This window comes from Ictalurus punctatus, chromosome 11 (assembly GCF_001660625.3).
Source record: "Ictalurus punctatus breed USDA103 chromosome 11, Coco_2.0, whole genome shotgun sequence".
In the NCBI taxonomy this organism is placed as follows: Eukaryota; Metazoa; Chordata; class Actinopteri; order Siluriformes; family Ictaluridae; genus Ictalurus; species Ictalurus punctatus.
This window is the reverse complement of record NC_030426.2, coordinates 16,522,571-16,540,160: the sequence shown is the minus strand read 5'-3', so window position 1 is coordinate 16,540,160 and position 17,590 is coordinate 16,522,571. Positions and strand designations below refer to the sequence as shown.

General features: G+C 37.9%; 1 protein-coding gene across 2 annotated transcripts in view; it reads right to left on the bottom strand.

The window, feature by feature from the left end:
• Positions 1-17,590, bottom strand: part of gng12b (guanine nucleotide binding protein (G protein), gamma 12b) — a 63,147-nt gene that overhangs the window by 36,215 nt on the left and 9,342 nt on the right. The window lies entirely within an intron of this gene.

Here is a 17,590-nt window from a genome sequence, read left to right as displayed (position 1 = left end):
GTACAAGAGGAGCAAAACCTGTTACAGAGCGTAAACAACACCTGTATGGTCATGCTTATATAATCCTACTCAGTCAGGTCTGAGGAAGATCCTAATGATGCGTCGCGAGGCAGGACTGCAGCCTGACAAAATAACGCAAAGCAAAGAGAAATATCAGAATAACAAAACCCAAAAAAAAAACACTTCCTCTTTTGCCCTACAGGCCACCAGAACTGGTAGTAGAGATCACACAGGACAAAAAAGAGGAATATAACAAAGCGATGTGACATCACATCCTGACAGGGCACGCCTGTCTGGGCTGCTGTGTGTGTTAGTAAGTGAGAGAGAAAAGGGGATGTTTGAGAGTGGGTGAGGGAAGGAAGTAGGTCGGATGTAAGTCATCCTATCAAAGGAAAAAGTCCAAATATGGACATGAGATAATTGACACAGGAAGGGCAGAAAAGTCTACATAAGGGTTGGGCAATAGCAGGAATGCAGGAGCCAGATAATATTGGCCTTATATCCACATCTCGCACAGAGACGCCTGCAGAGGAACACGTTGCACACAAACACACAGCGTAATGCAGGCGCACACATGCACATACAGGGCAAAAAGCAGGACACTCAGGTTTGATCAGTTTCTCTTGATCCCCGGGAACAGGCTTTCCCAATGACGGATGTTCACTTCCGCTATGCTCTCCTGCTCTGTGCCTCCTCTGGCTCCTGCAGGAGTCTTAGTGGGTAAAGGACACAGCAAAGGAGAAGGTCTACTGCACCCATATGACATCTAAGCACTCGCATTACTGTAGTACATCAGGACCAAAATGATTCTTTCTCTATGATACAGGGACAGACAGAGAGAATTTGTCAGTCAAACGACACTGTCAAATGCACACTATAAGACCACCAAAGTGAAACTTGAGAGTAAACATGGGTAACCTAAAGAAAAAACAGGTAACAATAACGTTTGCATAGACTCTCACTTCTTGAACAAGCTTAGTAATATGACATTCTTTCAGGAAGAACCAATGTTAATAATACTAAGGTAATTACGTAAATAATCACAGCTTTATGGATCGGACAAGAACAGTTTTTTGAGACATGTTTTCAGCAAACATTTTTTAAGTATACGTTCTCATCATTATATATGTGGCATCACACATTGTAGAGGTGACTCTGGTATACTGACATCAAGTAAAGATACAGCTCTGCCGAAGCAGTGTGGTTGGCTAAAATGGACCCTCTTATCTACTGCCTGAATCATCCAATTTCATATATTTAAAAAAAATCAGTTAACATAGAAAAAGTTAAAAAAATAAAAAAATAATAATAAAAAAAAAGATCATCAACTGTATATGTCCATCAGAAGAGAGCAAGTGCCTGTGTTAACACGGCTGAATATTTGCAACACAGCTGATTATGAAATAATCCATAATAATGCTGATGAAACCTGAAATTTACAAAATCTCTATCACCCAGCTCTAGTTTTGTCATCTGTTTGACCATAAAAAGAAATTTGTCATACCACCTGTATAGACTGCAACCAAACACACACACACACACACACACACACACACAAAGAGCTGCAGAACATTTCATCAGGTCATCTTAGAAAATCAGTGAAATGCTGATGATCTTACATCTCAACAAGTACTGATGTTAATAACTGCATAATTTAATGACCTATTTTAAAATGTGACTCATGCATTTATCAAGCTCTGCTTAAACTATATACACACACACATATAAAAAAAAATCTAGGCTGAATCCAGCACAGCTAAACACTTTCTGGGAAAAAAAACCGCCTGTGTGTGTGTGTGTGTGTGTGTGTGTGCACGCGCGATGTTTATTATTTTCAGGCTCGTTGTACTTGTACAAAGCCAAACCAAGATAAATAGCGCACTCTGGTGGACATTGGGCATAATGCCGCATCAAATTAAATTATTAGAATGTTAGTGGCTTAAAAGGGTATAATATTTTGTTACTTTGTCCTAAATAATCAAACAAGCAAACGCAACATTTTTGTATAAAGTTTCAGATTTCTATTCACATTCCAAAATATATTATGTCTTCAACCAAATATAGATAGATATATCAACCAAATATAGAAATCAAATATTGGTGATATTATTCGTGAGTGGAGTAATTTCTGTACTATATGTCTCGCAGGTGTTTAACACACAGCTGCCTGGTACATAGACAATAACTCACCTACAAAGTTGTGTGCCTCATAGGGATGTAACACTATCTGTTTAGTGTTCCATATATGTGTATCCATATCTGTGCTCATATTCAATTAAATATTAAACCTACCACTATGCCCCTGTAACACTGGGGGGAAAAAACCCAGAGGTAGAAATGGCAGGCCTGTGAATCCTCAAACTCACTCCAGACATGTGCACGGGCCCATTTTAAATCCTAAATTAAACGATATTTTAACAATATTTTCTAACAAATTTAATTGGATCTATTTCCCAAAATATAAACAAATCGGTAGCTTAATTTAAACCACCACAAACCTGAGCAGCCAGTTACTAAAGACCACCAAACATTCATGAACATAAATGTGCCCCTCATTTGAGCTTCATATTGGACAGCTTGCTCACGCCCACATGAAAGTAAAATCCTCCTGCTCGCGATACGTTTTTGTTTTTTAAATGCTAAAATTGAGTCATTCGTGAGTTACAGTGTATTTTTACACTGCTACATAAAACTATGGGTATGTTTTTAGAACTGATCACTTAATACAAGTTTTAACTAACCCAACTTGGCAAAAACAGAGCTTCTCGTCATCCCTCCCTGCCCTTCAATCAACCACATCCTCACCGTACAGCTCGGCTCAACCACACGCAAACCAACCAGGAATGCCAGAAACCTTGGGGTGACTTTGAATGTCCACTTGAACTTTACAGACCACATTTCAACAGTTACACAGTCTCACAGGTTCATTCTGGATAACATCAAGAAAACCAGACCCTATCTCAGGCCACACAGCTACTAGTCCAGGCTCTTGTGATCTTAAAACTGGATTTACTGCGATGCACTACTCTCGGGCCTCCCAGCCAGCTCCATCAAATCCCTTCAGATGATTCAGAATGCAGCAGCACGTCGTCTTCAACCAGCCCAAAAGAACCCATATCACACCCCTCTTCATCTCCCTCCACTGGCTTCCTGTAGCTACGCGCATCAAATTCAAGGCCTTGATGCTCACGTACAAGACTTGTCTGGAACCCCCCCCACCTCAACACCCTCCTTGATTTATGTTTTGGTTTATGTTCCCTCTAGCAACCTGCGATCAGTTAATGACCGACGCCTGGTAGTACCTACTCAGCGAGGCATGTGGTCCATTTCCAGACCACAGAATCTGTCACTATCTTCAAAAAACGGCTAAAGACCCACCTCTTCCGTGAACACTTAATTAACCCCTAACTTGACCCCACTCAAAAAATAAATAAATCTGCACTTACACTGCCGATTACACCTCGAATCTGTGCACTTTGCTCCTCTAGAACTCAATGAAAAGATCTTGTATGGTAGCACTACTTCTATTGTTCTCTGCTTGATATATCGCTTTGCTTTGTATTGCCTCATTTGTAAGTCGCTTTGGATAAAAGCATCTGCTAAATGAATAAACGTAAATGATTAAATATGAGAGAATGGGTCAATTGGCTGGATGTGGGCTTAAGAGTCATTGGCTGAATGTGGGCTAAACAGACTAAGCAGTCAACAGTCAAATTTTGCCCTAAGAGCAAAGCTAGGAATAGCTCATTTCCTACATCTGATTTTACACATGCGTTTGCTTTTGATCCAGACAGACAGCAGAGAAAAATCAGGCACAAAGTTCAGACATGAGCTCACTTTCTCTGGAGTATAATGTCTGCAGGAAATCCTGTATACAGAATCCTTTCAGTATTCACAAATCTGAGTCATTTCAACCAAGCACTGAAAAACTAGACACTTTCCTATATTGGAGCACTGTTGTATTTTCTCCACTAGAGAGCAGCATTGTCCTGCATCAAATGTCACATCAGATTTAAAAAATGAATGTATGTTAGCTGGTATTTGACCTGATCACAAAACAAAACAAAACAAAACAAAACAAAACAAAACAAAACAAAAAAACCCATCTAAAGATGGTTTAGTGAGTCACGGTTTCTACAACAAAAGCACAAATTGAACATAGCAGTGAATATTCTCAGTGCAAACACAAGCATTTAGGGATCTCTCTGGTGAGGTTGCTTTCCACAGAACTGATTAAAACCTCTCATTCTTATCACAATAACTGCTAACCTTGACTAGTTTACAATCAGTTAAGGGTGTGTATATTGGTGTGTGATCAGCGACCTAATGTATGAAAGCTACATTTAAAGTTGCCAACAACTCAATACCATTTAAAAGTCGTTTTAATGCACCACAGTGCAGGGCAAGTGATTCAAATAAATTCAATTCCTTAACTGGAGCTGATGGGTACAGAGGCCACGTCTACTTCACAAAGTCTGAAAAACTAAGGCCACATCTCCTTTACAAGGACTGAAAAACAGAGGCCACACCTTTTCACAGCTTCTAGTAAACTATTAATTATTCTGGGATTGCCTTTGCTGAGATGAATACACATGATGCGGCCTTCAAACACATCTGGAATAAGTACCTTTGGACAGACATCGTCTGAATGAATCTGTCCAAAGAAACCGACTATTTAGGCAGCCATCTCCCTAATGGGAACGAGAACAGTGACGATATTTTGAAGTGTCCAGAATACCAATAACGTGTGTCCTTAATATCTCAGTTTGCTTCAAGTGTATCATGTAGCAGATTATCGGTGCGTGCCTACTGATGAAGGATTCAGCGTTTACAGTACATGCAGGCTTTCTCGCACTCATACACAACAGATTACGTCAGCCAGCTTGCAGTGTAAGCACAGAATAATGCTTAATCTTAAAAAAAAAAAAAAAAAAAGCTTCACCACATTCCAGTGAAACCAGTTCAACACCCTGACCGGCCTAAAAGTTCAGACTAAACTGACATGGCGCAATCAGGTGAAGAATGATGTAAACTCTGTGGAAAATCCCTGCTGTTTTTTTTTTTGTTTGTTTTCTTGTCCAGATAACTTTAGCATATAAAATAAATTATAAACATTTTCAAAATAAAATACATAAAATATTGGTGTTTGTTAAAGTGTACCATTATTGAGGGTATTTGTGCTCATTTTTTTGCTGAATATCCTGCCTTTATAGACAGCAATTAAAAGTAAGATAAGTGGATAAAAAAAACCCATGATGCCTTGATTTGACACGATTTGTGATATGCTTGTAGTTTGCATTACATTCATGCCTTTTCCATAAATCTTAACAGACTTTGATGGTGAATGTGAACTGAAGGAGACATCGCTCTTGTCTAGCACTGCTGCGTTGCGCTAAGACCTAGTTTCCTTTCAGGACTTCATTAATATGTACTTAAACTGAAAACCGTTTAGTTTGGATGTCCAGAGCAAAGCCGTTTATGGGGCGAGATGTTAAATTAATTTCATTCACTCGGAAACGGAGAGAGGGGCCAGGGGGTTCGGGTTTACACATTGCTAGGCAACGGACAGGAAGCGTCTCAGAGTTTGCTTATGTAAGAGTGAAATGGCTGTACAGTAGAGAAACATGGCAAGAATAGCACATATACACCTTTCTGTAAAATACAACTAATTAGTTTAAAAAATACCTAGTCTGGATATACTATATAGAAATGTGTTAAATAAAGGAATATCGTGGAAAAAAAGTAGCTCATTCAGTCCATCTGTGTATCGCCGAACAAGACAAAACCCACACATATGAGACTCCAAACAAAGAGGCATATCTGGAAAGCCAATGAGTTTAGTAACACTGTGCTTTGTGCATTAGGAGCCAGCTGAAAGTTAAACTCGGATTAACTGACTCATTGTACAGCACGTGTAAGCAATAAACAATAAACAGACTCGCTGAAATGGAATAGTCTGAGCAAAGGAGCTTTGTTTTGGGAGACAGCAGCATGTGTGGCACTGACCAAACCATGCTAGCCCAGACACAAACCCAAGTCAAATCAGGGTTTAAGGATTGCTAGGCAACAAAACAGGAAACTCGTCATGGAGACCAAGAGAAGGGAGGAGAGAGATAAATGGATGGATATATTTTAAATTATACAGGGAGAGAAAGAGATGATGATAATAACAATAATAATAATAATAATAATAATAATAATAGGAAGAAAAGAAGAAGAAGAAGTAACTTTATAGAGCATATTTAAGTCAGTGTGAAAATGCTAAAGTAATAATAATTACATATATATATATATATATATATACACACACACACACCTATATATATATATATACACACACACACACACACACACACCTATATATATATATATATATATATATATATATATATATATATATATATATATATATATATATATATATATATAAATTTTAAGCTTTTTAAAATAGCAAACAGAATACAAATAGTTTTTATGATGAACAGCGAATCTCTAGTCCAAAAGCACTCTGGCAATCAGCAGGTTGTTTTCAGATGTGTTCTAAATCGGACATATTAATAGTCATACACAGAGCAAGACCACGAAGACATTTAAAAACTAGGATGAGAACCCTAAAATAAATTTTAAAGCCTATGGGTTGAGTTTTGCGGTCTGGATAAACATTACAGTATGAATATATTTTTCAAGTGTCTGCCAAGGAAACCGTGTTGGAAATATTGCAAAGATAACAGTAATCAAAATTTACTGATATCATTAAGTAGCCTAATGAGTTGCTAATGGCATCAGATGCTAGAAGCAAGAAGAACTGTGCAGCATAAGCATATAAACACACATTATATCTATTGTTTATGCTTCTGAGTGGGAGAACATATAGAAACTGAACTACAGTAGACCCAGAACTGAGCCCTGAGGGACACCGCATTAAAATGTATGTTACTAATAATTCAAAGTGTTCACGACCAGTTAGATAAGATCAAAGCCAACACAGGGGGAAAAACCAGAGAGGCCAAAAGCTGAGAAAATAAAATCTTGTGGTCAACTGTATTAAAAAAAAGCTGCCCTGACAGGAAAACAAGTATAGCAGCAGTATCTATAAACTAATGAGAGAGAAGAACTGGATGGATGTGGTAAACATTCTCCTTTAACCATTAATGTTAATGTATCATACGAATTTGGTTGCTAGTTAAAAACTACAGATGGACGTTCACATACCGTTACAGTCTGTCAGATGAGCTCCTAATACTAATGAGCTCCTAATAGTTTATAAAAGTATAAACATCACTGGAGTGCTGCCATGTTACTCAGTACAGTAATATGCAACAAGTTATAAATATATCTGCTGCTGTTATAGAGCTTAGCAAGTTTGCCTCACACCTACAGGGTTGGGGGTTCGATTCATGGTGGCCCTGTGTGTGCGTGGAGTTTGCATGTTCCCCCCGTGCTGTGCGGTTTCCTCCGGGTACTCCGGTTTCCTCCCCAGTCCAAAGACATGCATGGTAGGCTGATTGGCATGTCCTGTCTAAATTGTCCGTAGTGTATGAATGGGTATGTGAATGTGCATGTGATTGTGCCCTGCGATCATCACAATCCTGTGATGGTTTGGCACCCTGTCCAGGGTGTACCCCACCTTGATGCTCCCTATGATAGGCTCCGGGTTCAGTAGAACCAGTAGGATAAGCAGTATAGAAGATGGATGGTTGGATGGATATTATTGAGGCCTATTATAGAAGTGCTATGATGAGATTAAAAACTTTATTGTGGATATCAGCATGACTGTCACAGCCACTGCCTAACAAGTGAAAGAGCAAAATCTTTCTCCTTTAAAAAGAGCCTGTCTTTTACCTAGCATGTTAATATTTCTTGGTTTGCTCAAAAACATTGGCTGTTTTTTGCTTTATTTTGATTCCACAGTATCGTTCTTGTGAATCGCAGATGCAGTTGCCCGTTGCCCAGTATAACATTGTTCTTTGAGATAAGAAAATAGCAACGTAGACAGTTAACTCAAGTTGAAGACTTCTCTCTGCAATGATCTATCAGCATTCTGCTTGCGCAGGTCTATGGGGTAAGCTTACAAGCTGTCCACAGGCCTCCACAGGAAATTTGACTGTACTACTTTCAAGAGTGATCATGTGAGATGTACTGTACCTGAGCTGCCATATGAACAGAGTTGGGTACTGTAATCTAATGACTTTTTCCTGATAACACAGTAATGTAACGCATTACATATTAAATGTATGTAATTTGATAACAGTTACTGATGTCAATAAAATTATGTTACTTGTGTTACAAATTTACTGTTAAGAAAACAATATTAAGTAAAATGAATTTTAAAATAAATAACGTTTTGCCCCAAAGATTCTTTCTTTAACCCCAAATAATTCTCCACTTGGAGCGGTTTGTCACTACGTAACTGATCGTCAGTAAAAGAAGACGGCGGTGCTGTAATTTTATATCTTCAGTGAACTGAGGCGAGACCAATCAGACAGGGTTTACAGGGAAAGACGTGGAAATACTCGTGTCTTATTGGCTGACAGCTCTCAATTCTGCCAAACACTAGCTCACAGTCAGTGTGAGGAAAAATGGATATATCCTGTTTTTTTTTTTTTTTAAAAACCTGTAAAGGGGAAACTGAAACAGTAACATCCTCTGATGCTGAGCAGGAAAAGGTGTATAATTGTCTATATGAGTTCCAGTTTACGTGAACATGATATGAGCAGAGCATAAGGAAAGATAATGTACTCTGCATGGCTCTGTAGCAGCTAAACTCATACAATGATAGCTTAGTTGTGCCTCCCTTCGGCTAACGACACCAAACTAGCCTAATTAGAAAAGTTTTATATTTTAATCAGTCTGGTAGTCCTACAAACAGTGACAACACCCGAGGCAAGTTTTATGATAAATCCAACTTTTTCAGATTATGTCATACACTGTGTGCTAAAATTACTGAAAAAACTACGAGTTTCACTTTGTACTGTATTTTTGTAGGTTTGATAGGTTTCGAAAGTAAAGTAATTAGTAATCTGATTACTTTTTACATGCAGTAATCAGTAATGTGGTCAGATTACAATTTTAAAGTAGTAGTTAATAATCTGTTGTGGATTACTTTTTTTGAGTAATTTACCCAACACTGCATATGATGTGCATTCGAAATTTCCTACCAGTTCGAACCAGGCATCTCTGACTGTTACTATTACTGGGAGTTACTATTACAGTGCATAACACATCCTCCACCACATTCAACTACTCACAATAAACTACTTCACTGCAATCACGCAATACATTTACAAGCAGGAGAATGTGTCTGCTAAAGAAACTTATTTCAAACTTATACGAATTGTTGTATCTTTCAGTCGTCTCACACTGTTTAGAATTCCCCTGTAATCAAATGATTACTAACTAGCTGCATCAGCTCACTCAGCTCTTTATCTGGAGCTGAAACATCAATCTACATTAGATTTAGCTTATCGTCAGTGATTTTTTTTTCTTGCACAAGAGCCATGATTTGTGCTACAGTTAGGTCTGTAATATGCGTGCATATTCAAAACTGAAACTTCAGTTTTGCACTCAAACACTAAAACAGATCTGCCTGTGATCTATGCATATTCTCCTCGATTAACTTTAAAATACAATCCGAGAGTATGCTTATTTATTTGGGACAAATGTTATATTCCGCATTAGTCATATGTCCATATGCATTCCCCTCTGAAAGTACTGGAATATCAAGGCCAATTCTTTGTCAAATGTCAAGACATTTGGGGTTGAGATCAAACGATGCATATGAGACAATAGATCAGAATTTCAGCTTTCACGCAGATGTGTTCAACAACATAGAGCATGATACCTTTGGTAGCAAACCACCCAATTTTTAGGTGAGAAAAAGTATTGGGACAGATGGTGTTACTGTGAGTTTTTTGCATATCCCTTGTTTGACATAACTGCATGAAATCCTACGACTCATTGACATCACCAAATTGTTGCATTCTTCTTTTGTGATGCTTTTCCAGGCTTTTTCCACAGCTTCACCCAGTTTTTGTTTGTTTTGGGGTATTTCTCCCTTTAGTCTCCTCTTCAGGAGATAAAATGCATTCTGAACTGAGTTATGGTCTGGTGACTGACTTGGACAATCTAAAGCCTTCCACTTTTTTCCCTTGATGAAGTCTTTTGTTGTGTTGGCACTGTGTTTTTGGTCATTTGTCTTGTTGCATGAAGAAATTCCTCCCAATCAGATGGATGCATTTCTCTATAAATTGACAGACAGAATGATTCTGCAGACTTCTGAATTCATTCTGCTGCTACCATCATGAGTTACACTTATCAATAAAGATTAGTGAGCCTGTTCCAGAAGCAGCCATGCAAGCCCAAGCCATGATACTACCTCCACCATGCTTGACCGATGAGCTTGTAGGCTCTGGATCATAAGCAGATCCTTTCTTTTTCAACACTTTGGCCTTTCCATCACTTCAGCAAACATTAATCTTGATCCAATACTTTTTTGGCTTGTGTTTATTTCTTTGTGACTTCCAATCGCCCTTCCGAATCTTACTGCTGATGAACGGTTTGCATCTTATGGTATGTCGTCTATATTTCAGCTCTCAAAGTCTTCTTTTATCAGTGAATTGTGATTCCTTCACCCCTGCCCTGTGGAGGTTGTTGGTGATGTCATTGATTGTTGTTTTTGGGTTTTTCTTCATAGCTCCCACAAGGTTTCTGTCATCAACTGCTGTTATTTTTTTTCCTTGGCCAAACTGTACAATGTCTGGTTGTTAGTACACAAGTGGTTTCTTTCTTTTTCAGGACATTCCAAATTGTTGTATTGGCTCTGCCCAATCTTTTCTCTGCTTCAAAATGCCCAGCTTTTCTCTCATAGACACCTCTCATGATCTTCATGTTGGTTTATCCTTTTTAACAGCAAATGCAGGGCTCAACAAGAGTAGACATTCAGAGCTATTAATAGTTTAAAAATCAAACTAACGGGCCACACCTAAGCAACAAGAAACACCTATCAGTCAAATGCTCCAATATTTTTATCACTTGAAAAATGGATGAGGTTCAAACAAAAGGTGGCACGTTCTAAGTTGCTTAACACATCTACATGCAAACATCAGGAAATGAAAGCTGAAGTTCTCATCTATCATCTCATATTCATCTTTTTATCTCAAACCCAAATGTCCTCAGTGTATACTTTAGGAGAAGACTGTATTTGCAGTCTTGTATAGGATACCAGAGGACTAATAATTGTAATGAAGCTTGAAGACTGTTATAACACAGACATTCATAAGCACACTAGTTAAATAAAGAATTTAATTCAGAAATAGTCATTATAAAATAAATTTTAAAATTAACATTTAAGTGTTGCTATTATCAGCTGTAGGATTCCAGTTGACAGGCAAGTTAGCAAGAGCTAAGTGTGTGTGTGTGTGTGTGTGTGTGTGTGTGTGTGTGTGTGTGTGTGTGTGTGTGTATGTGCGGGAGAGAGAGAGAGAGAGAGAGAGAGAGAGAGAGAGAGAGAGAAAGGTAACACTTTAATAAACCAGTCATAAACTCCCGGCAAAGTCCAAACACTACACCTCAGTGCACTCCGCTACGTCTCCCACACCAACACACTATTAACCCATATTGTACAAAACAGTCACTAAAAGTAGTCACCAAAATGCAAAAGTAAAAAAAATAAGTACTGGTAGTGTAACTAGCTCCTGGCAGGAGAGACAGTGCACCAACACTGAACGTGCATTTAGTACACATGCAGTTTTCACAACACTGACATGATGGGAGATAAGGGCAAGCATGCTGAGGCCTTCCTGTGCATGACACATTTACACTAAACAAAAGACTGCATTATCTCGGTGCAAAATCAGAAGGAGAAGGCATGTATGTCAGCACCGCCTCTGTATTTAAATGCAAAAAAGACTGCAATCTATTAAAGGGTGTAGCAGAGAGGGCAAGAATTGTATAGTGTGTTCTCTTTATGAAACGTCCTCTCATGTGACCGAATACACGTCAGGTCTGATCCAGTTATCCCAAGCACCTCTTTGACCTGTGGACCGTAACGTCTGCTGTATAGTTTAGGTGTTGAGTTTTTTATGACCTGCTGTGTTTTCACAGTTGCTAAGAGACCCATTCCTCCCATGGATGTTGAGCGTTTGAGGACATTACTGCTCTGCTATACACTGCTACACAAGACACGTAATTAACCAGATATCAATAGGTGGGCATGTGGACAATGCTAGTGCTGCTGTCTGTGTCATTGTTCATAGGCTTTATCTAAGAGGCTTTCATGTGAAATGCTGGCTTCTCAAATTATACACAGCAGCTGCCATTTTTGTATGTGCGATCCCATCACATAACATACTGGCCAAAATCTTAGCAAGAGCGGAAATGTTGGCATCCCCAAATAACCTAAATGAGTGACTGCTTTCTATTTAGGTTCATGTTTGTCCTGCATACTGTCCACAGGACAATGCTACATGTACTTCATTAGTATATCAATTTTGTAATGTAATGTGGGAGGCCAGGATCTTGGGTAAAGCTCATCAATCAGAAAGGCTTCAGACCAAAGACCGAAGTCTTCAGACCGAGGGATGTCAATCAAGCATGCTCATTAAAAAAGTTAAGCCACACCCACAGTCCTTAGCTCAGTCTGATCCATAACTTCACTGAGCAGTGTTTTTTCATATTTCTATCCTGCTGAGGTTCTTGATGATTAAACTTTAATATTTCACACTTTCTACCACAGTGTTGTTGAATTCTTGATTCTGATTGGCTGATAAGACATTCTGAGGTGTGCAATTATTTTTCAGTAAATGCGAAAGCTAAAGTAGTTCCAGTCGGGTCTTGACCGCATTACAGTTCCATATCGCTTCACCAAGTTAACTGAAAAAACGGAAACGTTAGCCCGCTGTCGATATTTATTTATTTATTTGTTCTATTTTTATATTATCAGCATGAAATGGAAAAAACGGTGAACTCTCTCTCTCTCTCTAAAAACTGCACATCAATGACTGCGTTTACATGGACAACAATAATCCACTCTTAATCTAATTAAGACCATAATTTGATTAAGAAACTACCATGTAAACAGCAACCTTAATCTAATTATGGTCATAATCTAATTAAGATCTAATCGAATTAAGACAGGTGGATTACTCCTGTTTTAATCGTATTATGGACGTGCATTACAGACATGTAAAACACCTTAATCACATTATGAACGTCGTGTGAGCGTTTTCACCGCATTTTGCGACAGGACACGATCACAGACGGCAGTTTTATGTTTTACGGCGAACAAGAGAGTTCGGCTGTGTCCCAAACTGCATACTTGCCTACTATAGGCCTGTAGTGGGGAAAAATACATGCATCTCGGCTACTATACAGTAGGTAAGTATGCGATTTGAGACGCAGCCCACGGCTTCAAGCAGTCGTCTATTTGCACGTATAGCATGACTAATAATTAACCGCACTTGAAGCGTTCGTAAAATATTTAAATAAAAACACCCAAAACTGTATACGGTACCATAACGAGGACGAACTGTTATGTCGATACATGAAATTCTGGAGGGACGTCGGACGGCGTGGCGCGGTGACGTAATGACGCGGGCTCTTAATCTAATTATGATCAATAACATGTAAAACGGGTACATGACAGGAGTATTCTAAAAGCGACTCATGTAAACACTTTAATCACATTATCACCTTGCTTAGATTAAAGTCAATAATTAGATTATTGCTGTCCATGTAAACGTCTTCAATGACTCGAGCCTCCGTTACTACAGTAGCTCTAAAATGACGTTTTGGAATTAGCAATGGAGGCTTGAGATTGGATGCGTAATAAATTATTTCCACACATAAAAGCTTTTTAACGACAAAAACCTGACAGATGTCTTGAAATAAAATATCTGAAAAATATCTTGAGGTGTGTTAACTGTGGTATAAGCGGAATAATTCGATCCAGTCCGTTGAATTATTAGAAAATAATGCACACCCGAGGTGTAACACACTATAAGTAAGTAACGGGTTGTGCTGTTATGGGAAAATAATCAACAACAAGGTGGTGGGATGTGGCCTGAGCCTTTTCAAAAATCTGTATTCCTCTTATAGCACAGCAATTGACCAATGCAAACAGTTTCTTATATAAGAAAAAATTACACGTTTTATTCGTTGATATTTACGTAGAGTGTTTTGAAACAAGATAACTCCTGCATTAAAGCAGCTATAAGCAGTCATCCCAATACCAGCCCTTTTTTCTCTCGCTTTTTACATTAATAATACAAACAAATTCAGCTTATCGTGTTACCAAGAAACCAGGAAATGCAAAGTCCTCTGTCCTGAAGACTCGCTCCAGAAATGCTAAATAACCTCTCCTCAAAAAATAACTTCACCATATCATCAGTTACACACATTTTTTCATTTATGTGGTTGTATCCACCATACCTGTTTAAGCTGTAACTATAAAAATATATTTATATAAACCTGTGATGTGTCTTCCAGCCTAACAACCATCCGAGCCGCGCTGTTACCCCATCTATGAAAACACTATCTGACCAATCAGATTAGAAAATTTAACAGCACTGTGGTATAAATGATTTTAAAGGCTAGTCTTGAAAAATATGGAAATGTGTGCACAGTGAGATTAGAGATAGCTGCTAGTATGGTATATACGCTATAATGCTTGGTATGTATCACATAGCATGGGAAAACATGATGTAGTATTTTCACCTTGATGAATTTCATCTTGAAATTTGGAAATAGTTATTTGTCAGAATTTTAGATAGTTTTGCTCTTTTGGCCTAAAAATAGAATTGTACATTTTTCAGTGCTGCAGTGAGAGTAGTGGCTTTCTCCTTGCAACCCTGTCATGCACAACATTGTTGTTCAGTGTTCTCCTGATGGTGGACTCATGAACATTAACATTAGCCAAGTGAGAGAGGCCTTTAGTTGTTTAGAAGTTACCCTGGGGTCCTCTGTGACCTCACAGACTATTACAAGTCTTGCTGTTGAAGTGATCTTTGTTGGTCTCCACTCCCGGGGAGGGTAACAATGGTCTTAAATTTCCTACATTTGTACACAGTCTGTCTGACTGTGGATTGGTGGAGTCCAAGCTCTTCAGAGATGTTTTTTTATTCCTTAACCTTTTCCAGCCTGATGAGATTCAACATGAGATTTTTTTCTGAGGTCCTCAGAAATCTCCTTTGTTCATGCCATGATTCACTTCCACAGACATGTGTTGTGAAGATCAGACTCTGATTGAACCCTGTTCTTTAAATAAAAGAGGACACTCATTCACACCTGATTGTCATCCCATTGTTTGAAAACACCTGACTCTAATTTCACCTTCAAATTAAACTGCTAAACCTGGAGGTTCACATACTTTTGCCACTCACGGATGTAATATTGGATCATTTTCCTCAATAAATAAATGACCAAGTTTAATACTTTTGTCTTACTTGTTTAATTGGGTTCTCTTTGTCTACTTTTAGTACTTGTGTGAAAATCTCATGATGTTTGAGGTCATACTTATGCAGAAATATAGAAAATTCTAATAGGTTCACAAACTTTGAAGCACCACTGTATATGTAACTATACATGACAGTACGTCTTTAAGGTAGGACAGTATTCAGTACTTTAGCCTTTTTTTTTTTTTTTTTGAAAGATTCTACATATTTAACGTAAATAGAAAAATTTGTTGTGGGATAATTCAGGGCCAACAGTAAACTCAAGCAGGACCTTGATGATATTTGATGAGATCAGCTTTAAAGTAATTACAGTTTAACTTGTAAAAATATTTCAGTGACATTCTGATTCAGAACATCAATCACCATCCAAAAATTTAAATTTGAGGCCCACATGTGAGAGCAATGATCTGGTCTTTTTTTATATACATCTGACAATATAGATGTGTCTTTCAAAAGCCAAAGTTACACGGCAGAAGTACAGTAATAAAGTTGGTGTACTCTTATGTTCCAACACTGGTTATAAATTAACACTCTATCAGCAGCTCTATATGTGTGTGTTAGTCTTTGGGAGCTGTCAGTTTACACATTTCCTCCAGGTCTCTCCCAATGTGCTGCTGTTCAGCTGACTCAAGGTTTCACTTTGAATCATAAGCCAAATTAAATGACTGCAAATAACTGTATAACACAGTAAGATGGCCAGTGTCAGATCTCAGGTACACTTGGGCATGCGTCAGTGTTAATAGAGAGCATCAGTGCTAATGATAGTTAGTTTCAAATACAAAACTTCGCTTTTAACTGGAGTTAGTTCTAATACAACATGTTTTTTAATGCCCCTTAGCTTGAGTTATGTTAGCTAGTTAAATCTAAGCATGGAAAAGACTTGTCATCTATGAATGTAAATATGTGTCAGAAAATGCGGCACATATTTAATATATTTTATACATATTTTACATTTTGTCGCACCCTGTGTAACAGGACCTTCATGTCAAGTGTGAATGTGTATGTCCCAGTACAATACATTTTGAAGGTTGCAACTCTTCGACATGCATAAATGTAGAGTTGATTGAAACTTTTGAGCATGATACCCAATCACAAACACTATACACACCGATTTTGTTTAAATATCACTAGGCTTCAGAGTGCAAAAGAAGCATGAGGATCATAAACACTTTAAATTGGACATGTTCTGAAGAGTGTAAACTAAACTGGGGAAGGCAAATGAACCATATAAATGAGTGCAGTATTTTTCTTCTGAGAGTGTGTGAAATACTGCAGTAGGAAACCGAAACATTTTGTACCGATGTTTCACATCTATTCTGCCTACTAGAGGAAGAAAGGTGCATACAGGAAATGCAAATCTGATAAGATAATGCTGAAACTAAAAATGAAGCTTACAACATTTACCCTTTACTCCAGGAACATATTCGATCTGCCAGGACATGTTTGACACCTGATGTTTACGTTTTTAGCTTTGCATAGCTAAGAATGAAGGAAATACAGCATTAATATATGCCAATACTGTATACTGCAAATACGGCATCAAACAGTGGTATAAACCAAATTTTGGACTGTTTCTTCATGCAGTGAAAGAAAAATATAACAATGGATTTATCTGTTCTGTTCTTTTACCAGTTAATTAAAAATGAATTGTTCAAAAACTGACAAACTCTGATTCTTTAGTATCTCTAAAGTGATTTTTTTTACCTGTCACTGTCATAATAATCACCTGTTTAATCAGTTTCTAGTATTACACTCTTTCAATAGATTATTTTTATTAACTTTTTCTCTATAACAATCAATCAACAAATATGATATGGAAACACAGTGATGCAACTCATACAGATTAAATATTTGACAGACTAAATGTGTGAGCGATTCATCCATCATTTTATGAATTAAAAAAAAGAGAGAAAAATCTCTGGATCACAACGATATCCAAATATGACATGGTGGCATGGGTGAGAACTGTTTTCCTACACAAGAGCCAAGAGCTTCTGGTGAAATCACAGACATATCTGTCTGGACACGACTAAAAAGATCAGACTAGTGTTATTATGATATCATGGTTAGTCACAGTGCATGATCAGTATACCTCACTGCTGACGTTTAGAAAATACTGAGTGAAATGCATTTCCATCTAT